A 22,444-nucleotide genomic window follows, 5' to 3' on the forward strand; every position below is an offset into this window, starting at 1 on the left:
CCCCATCTTGTGGAAGGGAAACCTGCAGTGCTGAGGTTATGGAATTCTGTCCATCACCCAGTCGGTGGAGAGGCATATGAGAAACTGGAGGATTTATCTCAACCACCCAAGGCCTGGCCTTTTCCATTCTAAGGTGGTTTTTTTGTTTTTTTGTTTTTTTGTTTTTGCCTCTGAGCTCTGAATACAGAATGGGGCTCCTGGTGTCACTTGATGGAAGCGTTCGTGCATTCTTTCCTTCTTCCATTGTGTGTTCTATACTTTTACTGAGTATTTGAGGCTGAGGGTGGTACATGCAGAGGGAGGGTGTGTAACCATCCAGCCCAACACTGTGTCATGGAGACTGTTCTTGATCTTAAAGCCCTTAGCCAAACCCACCCGCCGACAGGGGCTCTCTCCCTATCCCTAACTTGGGCTGGTCCCTCTCAACGGCTCCTCTCATCTCTTAAGCTTCTTCCAAGTCTCAAGTCCCTTCTGTCCCTCCTCTGAGGACACAGAGTTTCTCTCTCTTGGTCTCACCCAGAGGTGCCCCTCATGTGGATGACTCAGGTGGCAATCCTACCCCACAGAGTAATGGAGGACAGAGCCTGTCCAGCACCCAGCTTATCGTCTTTTCCTGCCACATAAACTCTCCCTCTGCCAGAAGACCTTCCTTACCTGCCCTGGCAAGAAACCTCGGTACACAGAGGTTTCTTAGAAGACACTGTTCTTAAGAGCCTTCCTGTGGGGATGGCAGGTCATCTGCTTAGCTCACTTGTATTCTTGTCTCTCCTGTCAGTTAACAGGAGGCTGTGAACAGAAGTTGCATTTTTTTCTCCCTAAAAATAATTCAGGAGCTGATGATGTGTATATTTGTACACAGGTGCACTTATATGATTTCTCCCAGGTCCTGAACCTGTGCCTTAAGATGTCACTAAGGGCTGTGTCTGAAATAAGTGTGACACTGGAGGCAGCAGATGACTCTATCTATGAGGTGAAGAGCAACAGGATTAAGGCAAGGCCTGCCCAGCCCAGTTCGGTGGGTCCTGGGAAGGGAGTCACGTGGTGCAGTGGTTAGAACTGGGGCCCGGGGTCAGGACTCATGGGTGCATTCTGGCCCTGCCACTTTTTGGCGTGTGTGACCTCGGGCTGGTGAAGCCTTGATACTTCCTTTTCCTTCCGTATGAAACAGTGCAGGTTGGTGGGAGGCTGAAGTAACTGAGTATGCATGGAGCGCGGAGCACAGCACCGAGAGGTCTCTGCAGGGCTGTGCCTCGTCATGAACAAACAGCACGTCCCCAGAAGTTTGGGCAGAGGGGTGAACTAGACCTTATGGGAAGATGTGTAGGGGAGCTAGGCATTCCTCACATTTGGAGTTGGCGTTACGTCTTTTTTTTCTGTTACATCAATTCTGCCACCTCTGGGAGTAGCCAGAAGTCTCCCAAAGACTGTGACCATTTCTGGGGTCCTGCCTTCACTTCCAGGAAGTGGACCGGCGTGCTGGATGCCTTCTGCCCCCACCCCGGAAGCCCCAAAACTCCACAGAAGGAAAAAGACTTTGGAGGTGAAAATAAAGCTGTCCCAAGAGAGTAAATGCCCTGGGAATAGTCTGAGGACCCAGTTTTGGGCACATTTTGCTAAAAATGGCCTCGAAAGGCAGATTTGCAGATGTTATGGAACTTTCCGTTTTGTTTTTGTTTTTGTTTTTTAGTTTTGTTTTTTAATTTCTAGCATGAGCGAGAGGAGAAGAATAAGAAGGAGCCATCTGGCCTGGTTGAAGGGAGAAAATTAGATTGTTTGGTTTTCATTTGCAGCAAAATGCACTGTGAGTTTTCCTGCAAATGTTAATAAAGACAGAAAGTGATAAGATGGCAGAGGCCTCCTGGGCTGCTGCTGGAAACACCTTCGTGCCGGGGTCCCTCTCTGGGTTTGTGTGTGTCATCACTTTGGAAAAGGGCAATTTTCAGCCATGTCAGATCACCTGTATCAGCTGCATTAGGGAAAATCTCTATCTTCCAGCCAGGGATCAGCGTGAGAATGATGCCTTGCCTACTCTGGGCTGCAGCCTTGTCTCTGTGCTGAGCTCCCAGCCCGCAGCCAGCCCGGGCGCTGTCTCCACTGTTTACTGCTTCGCGGGGAGGAAGTAAAACAGATGTGATAGGTTTGAGCTGAATGAGGTTACCATCATGTTTCTGGCTTACAGTGGTTCCTCATTGTGAGAGGCCCCATGGAGTGCAGAGAAAGCGCTTTAGATTAGAAATGGGGCGGTAGGTTCAAGTTCCAGCTTTGCTATAGCCTCACTGTGTGACCTTGGGCAAGGCACTAGTCCTCTCTGGGCTTGTTTATGATCTAGGAAACCCCTGTGTGGTGCTAATGGATGGAGGGTGAGCAGTAGCTGCCCCCTTTGGGTGAGGTGTGTCTCTCTCCTATTCTCCTTCAAAGTCTTTGTTGAGATTTGCCTTTGGAACCACGACAAAATGCTGCCTTCCGGGACGGGACACCCAGCCTGCATCAGAGTGAAGGGGTTTGCAGATGAGTGGTGGGTGACTTAGAAGGATCAAAGTTCTCCTGGTCATGCTGGGGTTCAATCCTGACTCTGCCTGAACTTACCATTGTGGTGACTTTGGGTGAGTTATTTTGTCTCTCTGAGCTGCAGTTAACTCATTTGTAAAGTGAGAAGAGTAGCACCCACCTCAAGGATTGTTTTGAGGTGAAGACAACATAATGATTAGAAAGTACACAGCATGCCTGGTGGCCGTGGATGTTTGGCAGAGCGGCATTTGCTATTCCTCCCAACTGGCCTGGTGGTGTCCCCTCACACCTATTGGAAGGGGAGACTTGGTGGTTACTAAGGTGTGGCCACCTGGACCCAGTGCTCTCTCTGCTGATGTTGGGGTGGGAGGTGGGAGTTTTTTGGGGCCCTCTCTGTGCACCAGGGCCCGGCTTGCATGGAAAGGCAGGGCATTCTTCTGGCCAGTCAGGGCCGGACACCAGGCGAAGTGGTGACCGCAGCTCCTAGCAGCTAATCCTGCCGGTCTGATGCCAGGCACTCCCTCGCAAGCAGGCATCTGCTTTGCCTTGTGGACCAGCTGATGCTGGGGACATGGTGTGTTCACTCCCTGCTCTTTGGTACCTTCCTTCTCCATTCTGCCCACAGCCAGGAGCAGCCCCGCCTCAAGGGGACGGCTCTCAGGCACACAGTGTGCTGGTTGGATCTTTGCTGCCTACCGGGTTTCCTTATCCCAGAAACCACTTGGGAAGGTATGGGGGCCACGTGACTTTTGCTCTCCAAGCCTCAGTAGCCTTATCTGGGAAGTGGACGTTAATCCTACCCGACGCACCACTGCGGCTCAGGAATCCTAAATACGATTGTGCGTATCACTGCCACCATGCTCTTGTTGGTGGTTATGAGAAAGCATCTAGTGGGCCGTGTGGGGTTGACTTCGGTGTAAAGGATGTGGTTGGAAATGGCCTCTTTGTCTCCGAACAATCTGTTTTGATTTATTCAACTGTGGGAATTTGAAAACGGCCACATGTTTTTCCCCCTCTTGTTCTCTCTCTCTATTCAGCCTCTGGATTTCCTCTCTCTCTCATTCGCTCGCTCCTCATTCACACCCCTCTTGCTCTCTCATCCACTCTCACACTTGTTCACACTCATCTTCTCACACTCCGTGGAAGTGCAGGTGGAACTTCAAATGGCCTCAATGTTTTTCCTTCTGCCTCAGAGACTCACACTGTCTCAACCGCACGCACTCAGACGTGCATGCAGTCAAACGCACACTTAACCGTCCTGCCCTTTGTCCAGCTCCCTCACTCCCCTCCCCGACTCCTACCCGACCCGCCGCAGAGCCTGAGGTCAGGAGACCTGGTTCTCATTCTGTCTCTTTTTACCAACCAGCCCCATGGCTTTGTGACATGGGCCAAATCGCTTAGCTTCTCTGGCCCTCAATTTCCTCCCTCCCAACAGAGGCCACGTTACCAGTTTACACTGAGAGAGACGATCACTTTCTTATGCCGTATCTCAGATGCTCTGAGATAAAGTCCCTTTTGCATCTTAAATTCCCTGACTCCGCAAGCCAGTGCATTCGATCTCATCAGGCAGACTGTATGCCGACCTGAAATTATGTTTTAGCCTTTTCCTGGTACTGAAGAGACATCATTTTATTTTGAGCTGGAAATTAACATGAGGTCAAGAGAAAATGGAAAGTTCAAGACGATGAATCACTCTTGACTTGAGAGAGACACACCGTCATAGCATCTCACTCGGTCTCATCCCTCTGCCTTGCTCCTGATGTCCCTGGCAGAGAGGACTAGGGAAACAGGGCCAGTGGCCAGTTTGTCACTTCCAGTAGGGGAGGGGTGTTGGAACTCAGGACAGAAACCCTATGTTCTCTGCCCCAAGTCCACCAGAAGGATTCACTTTATTTTCTGTTCCCCTCTCACTCTGCCCTGGGATCCATGGACGGAGAAGCTAGAATTTATTGAGAGCACACCACGCGGGAACACTCTGTTGTACTGAATCCTTGCAATAGCCCTACAGGTTAAATGCAGATATCATTCCCGTATTAGGGATGGCGAAACTGGAGCACAGTGAGGCTGAGAGTCACACAGCATATTAGTGGCAGAGTTGGGTCTATAACTGGGCGGTGGTCTGCATGTGAGCTAAGCTTTTGACCACCAAACCGTGCTGCCCTGAGTGACCCAGTGGTGCCACGGTGGAGTGGAAAGAAACAGGATTTCAAAATGAGAGTCCGAATTTTAATCCTGCTCCACTACAAACTCATTATGAACCTCAGGCGAGTCTCTTATCCTCTCTGGCCCTCAGTTATTCATCATAAAATGGAAGAGAGGGATCACTGATCCCCAGGTTCCCTTCCAGTGTAGTATTCTATGGCTTTCTGGGCCATTAGATTTTAAGCAGTGATTAAAAATCAAGATGCTGGGGTTAAATCTTGGCTTAGGAGCCGTGTGGCCTTGAGAAGGTTACTCGACTTCTCTGATGTTCAAATTCTCCATCTGCAAAATGGAGAGAAGCTCAACACCTATTATGTCAGGTGGCTGTGAGGACTGAGAGAGGTAAAGTGCCTTTGGATTTCCTCTCTCTCTCATTCACTCATTGTCACATCGCCTGGGACAATGTAAATGCTTTCGTGCGTGCCAGCTCTTACGGTGGCTTTATGATCTGTCTTGGAAGACCCTTTTGCTAGGGATATGGGCTTACAAACTGGCATGGAAAAGCCTCATCCCAGAGTTAGAAACATCACATCCCCAAGTGACATTGTATGTGAGTCTCCACGATGCCTTTGGATAAAAACCATTTGGCCACAAGAATGCCTTGGGGTTTCTTAATCGAGGCACCATCTTGGGTACTGTAAATGCTAGAGTGAAAATAACCCGGGATGATTAAGTCTAGTGGCATTCAACTTACCTGTAGCCATGGAAGTCAAAGAAAGTTCAACACGGAGCAGCCAATATGAAACATAAGTTCAACATGGAGCTGCCGTGTTGAACTAGGATGGACTAGGGCTTTTCTGCCCTCCCCACCTCCTCTTCACTTTGGTATCTCCCGAGGAACCCATGGGGAACCTGTTTTAAGAAACACAGGCCATGAGGTGATAGGATGAAACTGAGATCCCAAAAGGGGCAGTACCTCACCCAGGAATCAGAAGCAGCGTGTTTGCTAGAATCATTTTCATTAGCAGCATCATTTCCCGTTTTTATAAGAGGGCTCTTCTGTGCTTCTTTTGGCTATTGATCTTAATTAATCACCTAGAAGTGTGTCTTTCAATATTGACACTTGGCAGCTGACATTTCTGAGTTATTCTCTCTCCTGCCTCCTCACGGCCATAGGTTAAGGCTGGATGGATATTTATTGTTCAATCAAGGAAAACGGGGCTTTTTATTTGGAAGCTTTTGAAACACAGTATTTACCCAAGTAATCCTGCCTGAGTCTGCAGGTGTTTGGAGACCTAGGAAGATGTATTTGACCAAAATAAATAAATTGTGATTAGAATGAACCCACAGATGGGGTGGTTTGTAGGGGCTCTCAAGAGCCCAATTTAAATGAAGCATCTCTCCCCACTCCCCACACTCCCCCTTTTGCCACCCCTCCCCCCCCAATTTGGCTTTCCAGATCACATGGTATTCCTCAAAACCTAATTTCTGCACTGATTTCGCCCACAGTGACCTGTCACATGAAGAGCTTTAGTGAGAATCAATAGGCATGGGTCGCTGGCGAGGGCTCCATGTCCGCTGCACGTAAAATACCCCGGCGGCAAAAGCGAGACTGATTCTGGGGCGTCAGAGCAGAGTGGGTCCCCCGCCCATTTTAAAGATGAGGTGCTGTGGCCCAGAGAGGCTTGCTAACTGGCCCGAGGTCACACAGTGATTTACAGGCAGAGCCCTGATCCTCCAGGGTTCCTAGGCTGAGGCCCTTTCCAACATACTGGACCCCCTCTTTGCTGAAGCCAGGTTGCCCTCTGCTTTATGATGTAGGTAATAAACCAGTTCCATAGTGCCTGTGTGGGCGAAGAGAGAGATGGAGTGAACTGTTAATCAGAGGCTGGCTTTTAGAGTGCGTAAACGGGTTTAGCTAGAGGCGCTGCTCTCGGAGCAGCTCGTGAGGTGCTCTGAGACATTTCGGCAGCACCCCTGTGCCCCCATCCCAATGTGATGAGGAGTTCAAGAATGGGGAAGACCTGCTTCCTGCCTGCACGTGTGGGGGTGACACATGTGAATTCAATTCAAGGCTGGCAAGGCTTGCGCTTGGCTTCCCAGCACGCTGTGTGCTCTGGGAGTGAGTGGGAACACAGGCTTCTCCAAGCCTGACCCTGGCAGCCCAGCATCTGTGCGTATTTCTTCCTTTTCTATGTGGGGGGCCGGCGTCTGGCAGGGTGGTTAAGCAGGCAGCCTCTGAGGCCTGGGATTCAGATCCCCTTCTTAGACCTATGATCCGTGGCTAACTCCTCGTGTGTCTGTTTCCTCGTCTGTAGAATGGGGAGAGTTATAGTTCCTTTCACAGAGGGTGCTGGTGAGGCCTTAATGAGATAATCCACAGAAAGTGCTTAGCGCCCTATCCCACAGATAGGAAAAGCAAGGAGTTTGCATGAGCTATTAATTCAGGGAATTTTAGATGGGGACGTTTAGATTGGGGGGAGGGGGATTGTTCTCTGTTTAAAAAATAATGTTTATCACTTTTTCCCCCCGATTATTAAAGTCACATATATACATATGCCAACTGCCTAAAGATACCCATGGGTAACATTTTGCTATATTTCTTTCCAATTTTTTCTCCTGTGTAGTGTGTGTGTGTGTGTGTGTGTGTGTGTGTGTGTGTGTAATTGGGCATGTACTGTCAAAGTACAAATTTCAAAAAATTAGAAATCCTATAAAACCTCATATAAATGTAAAACAAACATGGGTCAGAGATTGATTTAACTCATTAATGAGGGAGCTGGCAGGATGGTAAAGCTGGTTCTCAGGAGAATTAGAGAAACAGTGGTTATATAGACATTGGAGAAAGAATGCTTGACTAGATGGCTGGATCGGATGAAAAACTGGTTAATGCCCTACAGGGCGATAACATCATAACCTTTGGGGTAATCTTTTCTACACGCCCTACAAATAGGTATGTAACTTCACCCAAGTTAAAGCCATATTCCTCTAGAATCCCCTAGATAAATAATCCTTGATGGGGCTTGCTGAACAATACCCCCATAGGACGTAGAAAAGACAGACCTCTCTTTGCTTTATTTCCAAGTTTTGGATCATTTTTCTCAACAGTGTATATATATATATAGTCTTTCTGATCATACACTAGAAAACATTGTGCACCTCCCCTTCTATACTTAATATTACATCACATTAGTTTTCAAAAGGAAGTTTTAAAGGAGGACCCAGAATTCTCTACAGGGTATGACCCGCTCGTAAACTCAGCTCAATTGAGGCGCCTCCCCCATTCCCTCCCCAGCATGCCAGGGCAAGCACACTGTCTTCTGTCACCATGTTTTATTGTAATCATCAATTTCCCTGTCTCTCTCCCGTGTAGACTGAGTTTCTTGAGATCGGATATTTGTTGAGCTGAACTATCTTCCCGATCCTTCTCTTCCAAGCACCTATATGCAGCACATAGCAATTCGCTTCGGAGATGCTTGCCCAGTGGGCACCGCGGATGTCAGGTCTCTGTCAGTTACAGAAGGTGAAGCTTGCTGCCGGGAATCGGCAGTCTTCTCTCCTGGACTCAGCTCTGCTTCTGTTGAGTCAAGGATGCTCTTCCCACACCATGCAGTGCCACAGCCTTTTCACCACCCCCACCTCTGATCCTGCCTTTTAATTGTGTTTGGAGGGCTCTACGCACTCAAGTCCGGAAAACCTATCTTGTCTTTTCTCTGTAGGAATCTTAAGACTAATAAGCAATCTGAGTTCCTGACTTTTTTTCCTAATCAAGGTTTAAAGGGGTAAAAAGTTCTTGACCACCTCAAGCTGGGGAGAGAGAAGTGTGCCTGGAAGGATTAATCTCTGCACTATGAATTTTAAAGCTCTTGTGTTCCACCTATCGGGAAAATCCATCAAAATGCTAATGGCTCTGCAGTCCCACCTCCCTCCGATCCTTTTTTGCCTTAGTATATTTACATGGACTTAAGCAAAGAAGAATTACAGAGTTGGGGTTTGGTTTTCCCAGATTCCGCCACAACAATGCACAGTTATAAAGTGGGAATTAATAGCCCCAGGTTGAGGGGGAAAGCTGCAGTTAGCAGTGGGGTTGGGCCACCCACTCCATTCTGGTCGTGAGTTCTCGGCTTCCAGCTTCTTTGCTAGTAGTGCAGGGGAGCCCCGTTTGGAAACATCTCTGTGGCCGTCACATGACTTTTCAATACAGCCATGTGTCACTTAATGATGGAGATACGTTCTGAGACATGTGTCATTAGGCGATTTCGTCGTCGTGTGTACAGCACACAGAGTGCACTTACTCACACAAGCCTAGAGGGGTCTAGTCTACACACCTAGGCTGTGTGGTATAGCCTGTTACTCCTAGGCTACAAGCCTGTACAGCATATTACTGAACTGAATACTGTACCCAATTATAACACACTGTTAAGTGTTTGTGTATCTAAACATATCTAAACATAGAAAAAGTACAGTAAAAATACCCTATCAAAGATAACTAATAGTACACTTATATAGGACTTACTATGAATGGAGCCTGCAGGACTGGAAGTCGCTCTGGGTGAGTCAGCGTGTGAGTGGTGAGTGAATGTGAAGGCCTAGGACATTACTGTACCCTAATGTAGACCTTACAAACACTGTACACTTAAGCTACAGTAAATTTATAAAACAACACAAGGTTAAATCCAACGCAAAAGAAAATGATGCAATCAAGAGACACGGTAAACACAAGATGTATGAGGCTGCTGCCAGCCCAACATGGCACACTGTTTTACAGCACACTTTGTTTTTAATGAGTAGAAAGAGTACGCTCTAAAGTAACAATAAAAAGTGTAGTAAATACAAACGTAAATACGAAAACCAGTAACATAGTAATTTATTATCATTATCAAGATGAAAACCAGTAACAGTAATTATCATTATCAAGCATTATTTACTGTACGTCAGTGTAAGTGCTATAGTTTTATACGGCTGGCAGCACAGTAGGTTTATTTACACCAGCATCACCACAAACGCATGAGGAATGCATTGCATTGCAACATTACGACAACGTCAGGCAGCCACGATGTCACTAGTGGATGTTATGATGGGTACGATGTCACTAGGCGATAGGAATTTTTCAGTTTCATTATAACCTTATGGGACTACCATTATATATGTGGTTTGTCATTGACTTCCCCCCGCAAAAAAAAAAAAAAAAAAAATCATTAAGTGATGCTTGACCGTACTGCTTCTCCCAGAGGCGGAAGGTCCTTGGATACATGTCCCTCTGTGTGTAAGACTGCACAGTGGACCCATGTTCAGGTCAAGATCTGGAATGTGTGGAGACATAATTCATACCAAAGCCAACTTCAGCACTAAGAGAAGCACTGGTTACTCTTGTAGACTTTGAACCCCCAGGTATCTTTGCCTGAGAACCTCTCAGATGCATCCCAGGGAGAATGGACATTATGGGGTTGGCCTAATGCCGGCTGGACTCAGGCTGTAGACAAGATTGTGGGTTCCAGTCCTCCGTCAGCCTGGTTCAGCTCTGTGACTACAGACAAGCCCCTTGGTCTCTCTGAGCCTCAGTTTCTTTCTTTGCTAGAGAGGAGGAGGACACTGGTCACTTGGTAGAAGAGTTATGTCTTCATGTCTTCCGTTTGTTCATTCAGATGACACTGTGGAGTAGGGATGGGCAGGCCAGATGCCACCTTCAGGGACAGGTCCCTTAAACCATCAGGCTTCCAGGTCTCTCTGGGACCAAATGCCCTGGTCCCAGATGCTGTGTGCTTACTGGCCAGTCTGCTGCACTTAACCTTGTGAGAATGAGTGAGCCTTACTTATCAGACATTGTAGATAGAATCATTTGAGTTTTCCGTTTCTCTTTCTCCAAGAACAACATACCAATGTTACGTTATGTAAAAATGCTGCTGCTTACCGTCCTCATCTGGAAAAGGGGAAGAGCGATAACACTTCCCTTGCAGTGTGGGAGGAGGAAGAGTGAAGATCAAGTGTAAAGTGAGCTCCAGTGGATGGATAGCTCTTGTCCTTACCCCCTTCAGGTAACAAGAAAGTACTTCCAGACAGGGCAGAGGGGGAGCAAATGCAGGACAGTGCCCGCTGGTGACAGGGGGTCTCAGGTTCCCAGAGGCTACATAGTCAGTCTCCTTCTTGCTCAGCTGAGCATCGTGGAGGTGTCTGTCTCATGCAGGTTCTACTAGGAGGGCACAAGAGACCTTGGCTGGCACGTGCCATCTGCAGAAAAGTCTCAAAACCGATGGGAGGTGCAGATGTGGGGAGATGATTACTAATGACAGTTGCGTTGAGAATAAACAGCTTCATGTACCTACTTATGGGTTGCTACATCCCCTTCACCTTGTCCCTTCCACCCTCCCCAGGCCACCAAGAGCTAATGGGCTCAGATGGGAGTTCCTTGCCACTGGATCCCTTGCGAGCAGGGCCAGCACCCACTGGGCTGTGCCCTTCCCTGAACAAAAATAAATCCCAATCTTTCTGAGGCTGTCACGACTCCCACCTCAGCCCCACTGTGACTCTGGGGTACGATTAGCAGGCCAATTCAGAGACTCATTATGGGAGCAGAGGGTGATGGGGCTGAATGACAGGGCGGGTGGTGCTGGGAAGTGCTCTCCCCCAGCGAGACAAGTGCAGGTGGAGAGAAGACACAGAGACAGGATGCTGCTTCATTAAGAGCGGCCCAGGGGATGGTTGAGATGCAGGACACAGCAGGAACGCCTCCTGAATGAGCCTTGGCTCCTCTCCCTCTCTCCCACCCCCACCCCAACCCCCTGCGTTGCTAATTTAAAACAAAGCAAAACAAAGCCCTGGCTTTGCTTTGGAGCCATAAACTGCAGAGCTTTTATCTGTCAATGAGCCATGCATCAGCTGGCAGTGGCCCAGCCTGGATCCTGTGGCCTGGCATAGGTGTGGGGAGAGGGGCCTGAGCTGCCTCCAGGGTCTCACTGAGGATCCTGCCTCTTCTTGGGGCACAAGACCAAGAGTCTTTGTGGTCACAGGGCTCAGAAGGATGGCAGTTCCACCTAGGGGCCAGGAAGAGCTGTAGGGTGGATGCGGGGAGGAGGGAGAGAGAGAGAGAAAAAGGTGGTAGCAGGAGCTAGCCAGGAAAAAGCTCATCATGTCGGCTGATCGCCGACCTCCCTCCATCCATCCTTTCCTTGCTGCTTCTTCCAGGAAGACTCCCCAGCTCTCCTCCTTCTCTGAAATCCTATTGACTTGGTATTCTAGGATATCAAGGGACTCTAAAGCAGTGGTCTTCAATGTTGTCTAGAAACATAGTATATAAAATATGAGAAAGTCCAACTGTTATGAAGTAAGTAAATCTTAGCTTATGTCTGGTGTGTAGATCCCATCTGAGGAGAGAGGGAAGATTCTGAGAAGTATAACTTGAAACCTCTAATCACGGCCACTATAGTCTTACAGAAAGTAGGAAGCAGGTTCTATTTTACAGAATTCCTGCTTCCTCTGTTTATTGATTGATTGCTTATTCTGTGCCAGGTCCCATGGGAACACTTATGATTCATTAGTTCATCTAATCCCCAGCTCAAGCCAGTGAGGTGGACTACGATTGTCCACACTTGGCAGGTGAGTTCAGTTTGACTGTGAGGTCTATACATATTGTGAGGACCTGAAGGTGGGCCTGGAAAGATTGGCAACCAGGGGTCAGATGATAAAAGGCTCCATGTGTACGCAAAGGGAGGCCAGAAGAGAGACGTGGTACTCTACATTTATGAGCTCAGTCTTACAGCAAAGGAGAGAGTAGGTCAGAGGGAAATTCCTCAGCCACCGGCTGGCAGATCAGCCAGTAGCCCATTTGTAGCCAGCCAACAGGCAATGATAAGGCTGAGCCCAGACAGGGCAGGGCAGGGGTGGTGGGATGGAGAGTAAGGGATGATTTGAGAGACATGGGATGGGAGAGAAACAGTGATTGATAAATAGAGAGGAATCTTTGATGTGGGTGTCGATTATGCAGAGGTGCTGTGTTTGTGAAAATTCAGTAGGCTGCATACTCATGATGTGTGCTCTGCTGTGTATATGTTCTATTTTATATTAAAAACAGAATAGGAAATATCAGGCTAGAGATTAAAGTTTCTCAACTGGGCCTCATCTAGGACACCAAAGTTGCTCTCAGAATTTTTCTTGTAACCTGAGAGCTGCTTTCCCTCACATGATGCAGATCTGCTTTGTTTGGAAGAAAGAAGAGAAAAAAGATCTGAGTTCTGATCTGGACCTTGCAAAATGGGAGGACTTGGCTAATAATTATCACATTCACTGCCATTGATTAAGCTCTTACTATAGATCGTGAAGTCAAAGGCACACTTTATTTTTTAATATTTTAATGTCTCTGAAACCAAAATGCATCCTATAAAAACTGACATGTCATAATTAATTAACTGTCAGTGTTTTCTTTCTTAGAAGTCCATAAAATAATGGCGTGATTATAATCCATGGAGTTTTACATTCAAGAAATAGGATATCGCATGGCGGGCTCTCTGCTAAGTCCTGTGCACACATTCCTCATGCAATTCTCACACATCTTATAAGTTACCAGCTATTGTTAACCCTGTTTCTCAGACGAGGAGTTGAGACGCGGATTAAGAAAGAAGGTCAATTGCCCAAGGTCGCAGAGGTAGTTAGAGGTGAACTCAGGATTTCAACCTGTGCCACTTCAAACTTGGGGATCTTTGTCGAAAGCAAGAACGAGTCTGGGGCCCAGAGGGTGGTAGCCTTTTCTTTCCACAGCCCAAGACAACCAGGTCAACAGCGACCACCATCGCCCAGCCACCATCCATCAGTGCTGCCTCTTGTCATCCATCCCCTGTCCCTCTGTTGGCCTAAACCCTGGGATTCTTTTCTCCTTCTCCGAGAACGAGAGCGCTGAGTCTAACATCTGCAGTGACCTCCCTCCCCCATGGAGAGGAGGGGGCTGGAATGAGATCTCAGGGGAAAGAAGGAAGAAATTCCGAGCCCAGCTGGTTTCTCTCACACAATGCAGATTTGCTTAAATAGGAATTAGGATTAGTGCTGGATTTCGCTTCTCCTGGAAGACTGGTAATAAACTAATCTCCTCTCCTGCTGCAGGAAGGCAGAATTCCTCTGAAGACTGGAGACAGCTTCAGGCTCAGGAGTGCAAAACCTGGAAAGTAATTCTGTTATTGACAGGCCTACCCGCTCCACCTGACACGCAGCCCGCAGCTCCTTCCCGGTGTGGCCACGGCCTTTAATTTCGTTAATGTGTGACATTCACCCAGGCTGCGTGGCTGACAGGCACGCTTGACATTAATGCTTGTTCCTCGCGGTCCCCAGAGCTCATAAAAGCTCATTATCAGTTCTGAGCCATAAATGTAGTTCCTGGCTCAGGTGGGCTGGAGTTCCTCAGAGATGCCCCCAGGCAGGGGAGCAGTGGCCATCTATGTGAGCCAAGAAATCAGCTCCTTCCTTTGTCCAGAGGACTTGGCCTCCCAGGCTACTGAGAGGTGACCAGAAAAGTCCTTCTGAGATGGAACCCTGGGTTCCAATTTGCATCCAGGAAAAGGGGCTCCTTCTGCCCTGCTTCGTGAGGGGGATCGATCCAGCATTTGGGGATGACAGTTTGTCCGCATCTATTCGGAGGTGGAATGTGCGGAGCCCCCGCCCAGCCAGCCCGCTTCTAGGCATCCGGGCTTCGGAATTGCATAGGCACTGCCACGCAGAGGTGTGGGGGTCACTGCAGCAAGGCTGTGATTATACTGGCCAGAAACAGAGGTGCCCCACATATCCATGGTCGGGGAGGAAAATAAATTATGGTTCACATCTACTACAGGGGACTGTGCAGCTGTGAAGAAGACTCGAGATCTGCGAGGTCTCACAGCCGTGGGTAGACACACTATCCTTGATAAGTGGCGTCATAGAGCACGTGTGGTAGGGTCCCATTTATGTAGTCACACCGTCTGTGTGTGGGCCCACATGGGCACATGCTTACACACATGCATGCACACACGTATGTGATTACACAGAATGAGATCTAGAAGGTCACAGTACAAAGTCTTTGAAGTGGTTCTCTGTGTAAAATAGGATGCCTGGGTGAGGAAGAACTTTCATTTTTGTAGTTCAAAAATGAAAAAAAAAATACACACACACACACACACATATATACATGTATATGTATGTGTATGCATATTTATCAGGAATTCCTCCAATTGTAGCCTTAGTCTGGCTCAGGATGCATGAGGTCCCTTGGGCTGATGCTGACTGGGTGGATGTCTGGGGCAGAGAGAACCAAATAAACTGAGGTCGCATCCACCGACCAAGCCCTGTTCCCCTTCGGTTAGCAGGGGCTTTTGAGAACCTCTCCCGGGCATGGGGTGCCCTGATGCTGGGATCCGTAGAGCGGAGCTGGAACTCATTGCTCTCCTGCTTGCACATCTCCTGCTGTGGAGGTGGCCCTTGCACTGGGCTTGACTTCCCAGGGTCCTGAGTTCTAGTCATGGTTCTGCCCCATTGCAGTGGTATGACCTTGGGCAAGTTGTTTAACCCCTCTGAGTTCATGATCCTCATCCCTGAAGTGGTGGTACTTTCTCACGGGATTGCAGAGGGTGTCAGGATTATTGTCACAATTAGCTGAGACAACCTGAAACTTGATCAGGGCTTCCATTGTGCAGCCTGTTCATTGAGGGCAGACAGAGTAGGAAGGGATAAGTCGGGGAACTGGGCTCTCCCCTTTCTGCTATAAATTTTGCCTTTGTTTCTCAGCTGTGCATGTGAATAAGCTGGTTCCCCTAGAACTGGCCTAAGGTTTGCCTGGCAGGTATGTAACCTGGACATGGTGCATTGGATCCTTCTTTTGTGACCTAGGGACTCAGTCAAACTGACAGAGAAGGAGGAGGAGAGAGGCTGGACTTTGGCCCCTGCACTCTGGGCTGCATTGTTTTTCTCATCACCAGAGACACCCCTCCTCTTACTACTTATCTCTTCATGGATACCAGATCTTGAAAGTATTGTTTTGCCCAAAGAGCTTGCATTCATTAGACAATGATTAATTCTCTTTCGCATTCTCAAAATTACTCAGAAAGCCTTTTTTCTGCCTGAGGGAAATGGAGATCCCACACCAAGTTGATAATATTCTAGCTAGAAGCAAAGAAACGCATGGGATGTGATTAGCATGCTCGATGTCATCTCGTGTGGACATTGCACAAGCTACCAGGCTGATTTTGGAAGACTGAACACATGACCTGATCTGTAGGCACTGGGGACGCCATTCTGGGGGCCTGTGTGGGGCTAGGTGCTTAGTTCTGTCTTGCTGGCCTTAGGGACCCTGTCTGGCTTCTGTGTCTGCAGAGGTGGAAGGAGGGAGCAGACACCTCAGGGGGTGGGTGCACATCTGGAGTGCGGTGGCCCCCAGAAGCTGCACTGGCCCTTGCCTCTTAAAAACTTATTTCTCTCTCTTTTCCTTCTAGAGTTTATCCTGAAGCCACCATCAAAGAGAGACCTCAAGAGAATCTTGACAACCTTGAAGGGAAAGGCACCAGTTGAAAAAGGTATGATTTTGGCAACATGGTGGAACGGCATCTCAACTCATTCAATGGGCCTTATCTCTTCTCTCCCTGCCCTCCAAACCCTCCCTTTCTGAGTGGGAGAACTCTCAGCTCGTGCTGGGGCGGGGTGGGGTGCAGGGCAGGGTGCAGGGCAGGTGAAGGGTGGCTTTAGTCTTGTCCCTGCTCCCAGGAGTTTGTTTAGGGATGGGGAACAAAGGTGAGGTGTGGAGAGAGAGAAGCCGAAGCTGAAGTGGGGTCTCATGAGTCTGGCTGCTGCTCGGTTCGGGGGGCTGTGGGTCAGAGTTGTTCCTGAGTCCATGCAGGGAGTGAGGGTTGAAGGACTGGAGGGAGTGAGCCCTCCAAGGGAAAGAAGAGATCTTGGGGACTCGTGGAGGGCTTGCCTGTGTTGATGACACCTCCCAGACCCCTGCCACACCCACTATAGTCCCACCTCAGGACTCTCTCTTTTTTTTCTTTTTTGGATAAATTTTGTATTCCATGATGGAATTGAGAATGGAAAAGCCCTGGTCAGCTTCTGGAGCTCTGGGAATGCCAGGACATGTGATAGGCTGAAGGCCTCATGGAAAGTTCCTGAATGGAGAGTCAGGACATCTGTCCTTTGGTCCAACCTGTGCTACCATCGTCCCTCTGAGTCCTTATGAGCCATTTCCCTCTTTGGGCCTCATTTTCTCCTCTGTAAAGTGGGGCAGCGGTGCCTTCATGTCTTCAACTCCCGAGGTTCCAAGGCCAGGGCTGACCTAGAGGAAGCGAGGGTCGTGGTGGGACAGGGAGGCCCAGACGGAGGGGAGGCCCAGGGAAGGCTTTGAAGAGGAGAGGGGGATTTGAAAGCCGCGAGATCTGGTTGCCAGTCCTGGGCAAAGGATGACTCAGCCCTTCGATGGAATAACTGTAGGGTCTGAAGGGCAAACGGACCTGGCTTTGAGTCCCAGCTAATCAGAAGAGTCAGATTAACCAGCATCGAGGTCTTCTCCATGCCACGCGCAGTGCTAAGCACACTCTCCGAACTGTCTCACTCAGTCTTCTCCACAGCCCTGCGACGTGGCATTCTTAGCACCCTCATTTTAGAGAAGAGAAAACCAGGTCTCAGAGAAGTTTAGTGACTTCCCCAGGGTCACACAGCAGTGAGTAACGTGGCTGAGATTCGAAGCCCTTGCCTGAACTACCCTACAGTTCTTATGTCCTTTGCTTACCAGCTTTGTGACTTAGAGCTTAAGTTAAAAAAAACAAAACAAAACAACAAAAAAAAAACCTTTAAGGCAAATTACCTCTCTGAAATTCCATTTCCTAAAAAGACATAAAAATGAGTTGTTTCTTTGACCTAGAAATTTTTTTTTAAATTTTGAGCTCTTCATGAAATCTCTGTGTGTCTTGGTTGTCTGATCTCTAAAATAAGAGCGTGACATCTGCCGTGGGGGTTTCTCGGGGAGAAGATGAACTCGCAGAAAGCTCCCGACACTGTTCCTCCCTACATACCCTCCCTGCCTGCCTCCCCACCCCTGCGCTGCTCTGAGAGTGGGTGGGGTGTACAACTGTAAAGTGAAGTGGTGCACCAGCTGCCTTATGGCATCTGCAATTTCGATTGCCTCTGGTGCTCGTGGTTGGGAAGCACTTGATCACTTTCTTAGACACTGATCTGATGTTCTGGTCTCCCAGATCCTCCTCTCAATTTTGGATTGTGCTGCTGGCTGGCTGGGATATTTCAGGCTGGAGTCCCAGGCAGGGTATTTGGCTCCCAGAGCTTCTAGCCAGGCTGAGGCCCGAGTGGACGGTGGCACAGGAGCGGCAAGGCCGGGGGCCTGCGTGGGCTCTCTCGCCCTCGTTAGCATCTGTATCCTGCAGCTACAGGATACGGCGCCTGGGCCCGGGTCTTAATTGTGAGCCTCCTGGCAGTGGCCGCCCTGATCCCACAGGAAGCTATTGCCTTATCACAAAGCCAGGATCTTGCGTGGTTTTCTTAATCAGGGGAAGGCTCTGAAGCGAGTTGGAAAAAGCTTAACTTCTCCAGGACCTTTCTGCTACGGATGCTTCTCTAATCAGAGGAAGCCATGGGCTTGGGTGAATGCGGGGAAAGAATCTCTTTAGGTACCAAAAAAAGCAGCAAGAGTGGATTGCTGTTGTTCCTGAGTTACCTTTGGGGTCGGTGGGGGAGGGTTTCCAAGGGAGCAGAGGGATTAAGCCTCGCCCCTCTTGTTAGACAGGAAACAGATAAACCTTATAGAGTCGCAGGAGAAATACAAAGATGACCGTAAGTCCACAGGCAGCCGGGCATTGTTGTGGGAGACATTTGCTGGGGTTTGGGAGCCAGACTGGTGGAAGCTGAATCCCAGCTCTGCTGTTTGACTCCAAGGGAGAGATTTGATCCCCAAGAGCCTCAGTTTTCTTATCTATAAAATGGGGAAACAGCACGCGCCTCACTGGGTGGTCATGAGGGTGAGGAAAGCGCCAGCAGATATACCTGTTTGCTTTGAACGATGGCGGCCCCTGGAATGACGTGGCCTCCCAAGGTGACCTCCTTGAGGAGGCTTGGAATCTTGGGATGTGAGAGCTGGGTGTTTGTGACCAAACAGTAAGGTTACCCTGGAGACACATACCTCCTTCCGTGCCTGGTCTAAAAAAGGGTTGAGTGTAGGGCCTGGGTTGTGTCAGCTTTCTGCTCTGACACTCCTGGCGTGTGGGGCCACCTCGGTGTGAACATTCCTCCCCAGCCTTTATCCCACGATTTACACTTCGCCCTGATGGTCTTTACTGGGCCCTTTTTGTGGATAATCGCTGACCCTCCCCACATCCCAAGAAGCAGGTATTCATAAGTTCTTTAGAGGTGAGGACAACTGGGATTCAGAGAAGTTATAAATTACTCCAGGCTTTACCTCTAAAAAGCAGCAAATTTAGGACACAAACGCAGGGCTCTTACCCCAAGGACAGTGTGTTTACCATAGCACCCCACAGAACCCACGGTGCCCACATAGTACCCCTCCACACCTCCAGAGGCATGCATCACAGCTGCGCCCCACAGTACCATGGCGGCTTCCCACAGTGACAATGACAGCACCCGCACATCTACTGTGGCTCCCCACAGTGCCCAGAGAGGCCCCCCACAGTGCCCAGAGAGGCCCCCATGGTGTCCTTGAGGCACCCCACAAGACTCAGCATCACCCCATGGCACTCATGGTGGTGCCACACTGCATGCTTAGAATGAGACCAGCTGTGTCCTCGGTGGCACTCTTCCCATGTTCTCCACCTAGCCTTTTATAGAGTTTGGAGCTCAGGCGGAAAGGGAAGTCCCTTGATATCTAGCTCTCAGCGAGCCCTCTGCAGCAGGCTGAGCTAGCAAGTGAAGGCAATTTCTGTGAAGCATCAGGGTCTTCCTCCTGCTGAGATCTGACAGCGGGAAGCAGGTGGCAGGGAGTGAGTGATGGAGGCCCGGCTGCCCCAGGAGAACCTGTAACCCAGGCTTCGTCTTAATCTATTTTTTTCTTTCGCTGTTTGTGCCTTTGGCATCATATCTAAGAATCCATTGTCAAATCCAAGGTCATGAAGATTTAGCCCTGTGTTTTCTTCTAAGAGTTTTCTGGTTTTAGCTCTTATATTTAGGCCACTGCTCCATTCTGAGTTACTGTTTGTATTTGGGATGTGGAAGGGGTCTGGTTTCATTCTTGAGAATGTGATTATCCAGTTATTCCAGCACCACTTGTTGAAAACACTATTCTTTCCCCCATTGAATAGTCTTGACACCTTTGTTGAAAATCAGTTGGCCAGGGATGTATACGTTTGTTTCTGGACTCTCAATTCCATTTCATTATATGTCTGTCCCGATGCGAGTACCATGCTGGTTTAATTACTATAGCTTTATGTGTAACTTTTGGAGGAAGATTACTATATTTTAAAGCTCCCCAGGTGATTGCGATGTGCAACCAAGGTTAAGCACTACTGGTTTTTAGAGGGAGGTGAGGCACTGTTAGCGGGGCTGGTTGGGAGCTAGAATGATCCAGGGAAGCGCGGGGTAAGAGGATGTAGCCCTAAAGCAAAGCCGCAGTCATGGTGGTGAAAAAGCCATGAGGGAGTTGACAGAGGCTGGTGAGAGGGACATCCTGATCCTCCCTCACGCTGGGAAGGCCTTGGGGATGCCAAGGATGAGAACAGAGGCCAGTGGTCTAGGTGAGCTTCGCTAACCTTCTACCCACCCCCAGGGTGATTTGGAGGAAGACCTGTCAGGTCCCAGTCACAGCTCTGCTCTACTGTGTGACCTCAGGCAAGTCGTTCGACCTCTCTGAGCACCCTCAGTGCCTCCATAAGGTAGCTTAGTGTTCTCTGCTATTCTCAGGGTCAAACAAATCTAAAGGGCTTAAAGGCAACTAAATGCTTGGCAGAATCTCTGCCCCAAAGTTCCTGCCAGGTGGCTGTCAGTATCTGCTTAATCACCACCAGGGATCTGAGGTTCATGGCCTCCATTGCAGTCTGTGCTGCCTTGGGCTGCCTTGGGCTGGGTCTGATGGTCAGTGTCTCCCTGCTGAGCTGAAATCTACTTGTTCTTGTACCCTCTGCATCGCCCCCTTTCCTTCCAGGCTGTTCTCCTGCGTCTGCACCTCTCGTCTTCTTCTCCGCCATCTGAAAGGTCATAGTTACCTCTATCTCCCTCTGAGGATGCAGTCCAGGTGCTCTCCTGACTTCTTGCTCACCCTTCTCTGTACAGACTCTGGCCTGAACGTGACACTTTCACAGTCCAGAACTCAGAGCCAAGGCCGGAGCTCCAGCTGTGTTCTGACCCCAGCCTAGGCGGGTGGGACCATCACCTCCCTCAGTCTAGACCTTTTACTTCTATTCATGCAGTAAGATGCTGTTGCGGTCCAGTAATTTCCCCCTCCCCTCCAATCCTGGTTGGATTCAAGCTCCCAGTTTTTCATTAACCAGGTAGGAAAGAGATTCACTGTTGCTAAGTACGTTGCAATTTCCATCTGGTATTTATAAATTATAAAGCACTTTAATGCAGGAGGGAGAGCATAGCTTTGGCACTAGATGAATTTCAGGGCTATTTTGTAGCTAGTTATTCGCTTTGGGCAAATGAACTCAGTTTACTCTCCCATTAGATGAAGAGAGTCGTGGCAGTTGTAGACTTCATGGTCAAGATAAAATGAGATGATGGATGTCAGATGTGTCACTCACTTCCCAGGAAGAAAGGAATCAACATTCTGGAAAGTGATGGGTATCATTACCATTATCATCCAAACGCTGCCCTTCATTTTTCTCCATTTCTGACAGGTGAGGTGCAAACCCTGAGTTTAAGCACAGGAAGGGGCAGCAGCCCCCAGGCCTCATCTCCCCTCCTGGCTTCCCCCTCACTCTGTCTGGTCCATGTCTGTGAAGGGGCAGGATGACAGGTTCTCACCACCTCAGTTTCCTGCTCACTCAGCCCAACTTCTGCTAGAACTTTCTGGCCTCAGGCCAGCCCTGAGTCCACATGTGACTCATGATAGCTTTCTGGTCCTTTTCTTCCTTCTTGGATATTTTCCATCTCAAACCTTTTTCTTCTTTTCTTTTTCAAATTGTTTTAAATTTATCCAAAAAGGTTCATCCCAGGGCTACATATCTGTCAATCTTGATGGGAGGCTAAGCTGGTGGAGTGGTCCCCTCAGAGATGCCACATCTCCCTGGCACGGTTGGAGGTGAGGGCAAGTCCAGGAGACCCATTTGCTCTGTGGGGTGACCATTCCTTGACATCATAGAGTGAAAATAAGAAGTCTCCATTTCCTCATCAAAAGAATGAGAAAATTGTTGCTTTTTTCTTTATGCAGCAAAAATTATCAGAAAGTCCTCTTAAGAGACTTTATTACGGTTTTTTAATGACAAGTACCCGCATTGTGATTCGCAGTGGAAGAACTTTCAAATAGCCAGGGGTGGCAAAGAGGGACAGAATAGGAACCCCATTTTCAGATGCCATGTCAACATCAGAGAGGAGAAGTGACTTGCCCAAGGCCACATAGCTATGGAATGGTAGAGATGGCCCTACCATTCTGACCTGGAGTAGTGGTGGTTCTGCCCTACCCAGATGCTTCTTTTATTAGTTAAAAGTATAAATAACATATTTTAATTAATAGCCCAGAAATAAAGGAAAAAGTCTAAATCCGCTGGCAGTGCCGCTTCGTTAGCTGTGACAGTTTATGACCTGCACATAGCTGCTGATGCGAGAAGAAATGACCGATGCCATTCCTTGTGCTTTGAGGTTGCCAAGATGTCTCCTTTACGGGGTTATGGGC

At 48.7% G+C, this 22,444-nt stretch overlaps 1 protein-coding gene across 2 annotated transcripts in view; it reads left to right on the forward strand.

The window, feature by feature from the left end:
* TSPAN18 (tetraspanin 18) overlaps nt 1-22,444 on the forward strand; it is a 191,135-nt gene that overhangs the window by 14,175 nt on the left and 154,516 nt on the right. Inside the window, exons 2-3 of one of the 2 annotated variants that reach the window (XM_023528697.1) lie at nt 12,157-12,243; nt 16,095-16,175. The gene's annotated coding sequence lies outside the window, so the exon portion shown is untranslated. The remainder of the gene's footprint in view (nt 1-12,156; nt 12,244-16,094; nt 16,176-22,444) is intronic. The other variant, XM_011356858.2, reaches the window with a different exon arrangement.

This window comes from Pteropus vampyrus, unplaced genomic scaffold (genome assembly GCF_000151845.1).
Source record: "Pteropus vampyrus isolate Shadow unplaced genomic scaffold, Pvam_2.0 Scaffold31, whole genome shotgun sequence".
Taxonomy (NCBI): domain Eukaryota; kingdom Metazoa; phylum Chordata; class Mammalia; order Chiroptera; family Pteropodidae; genus Pteropus; species Pteropus vampyrus.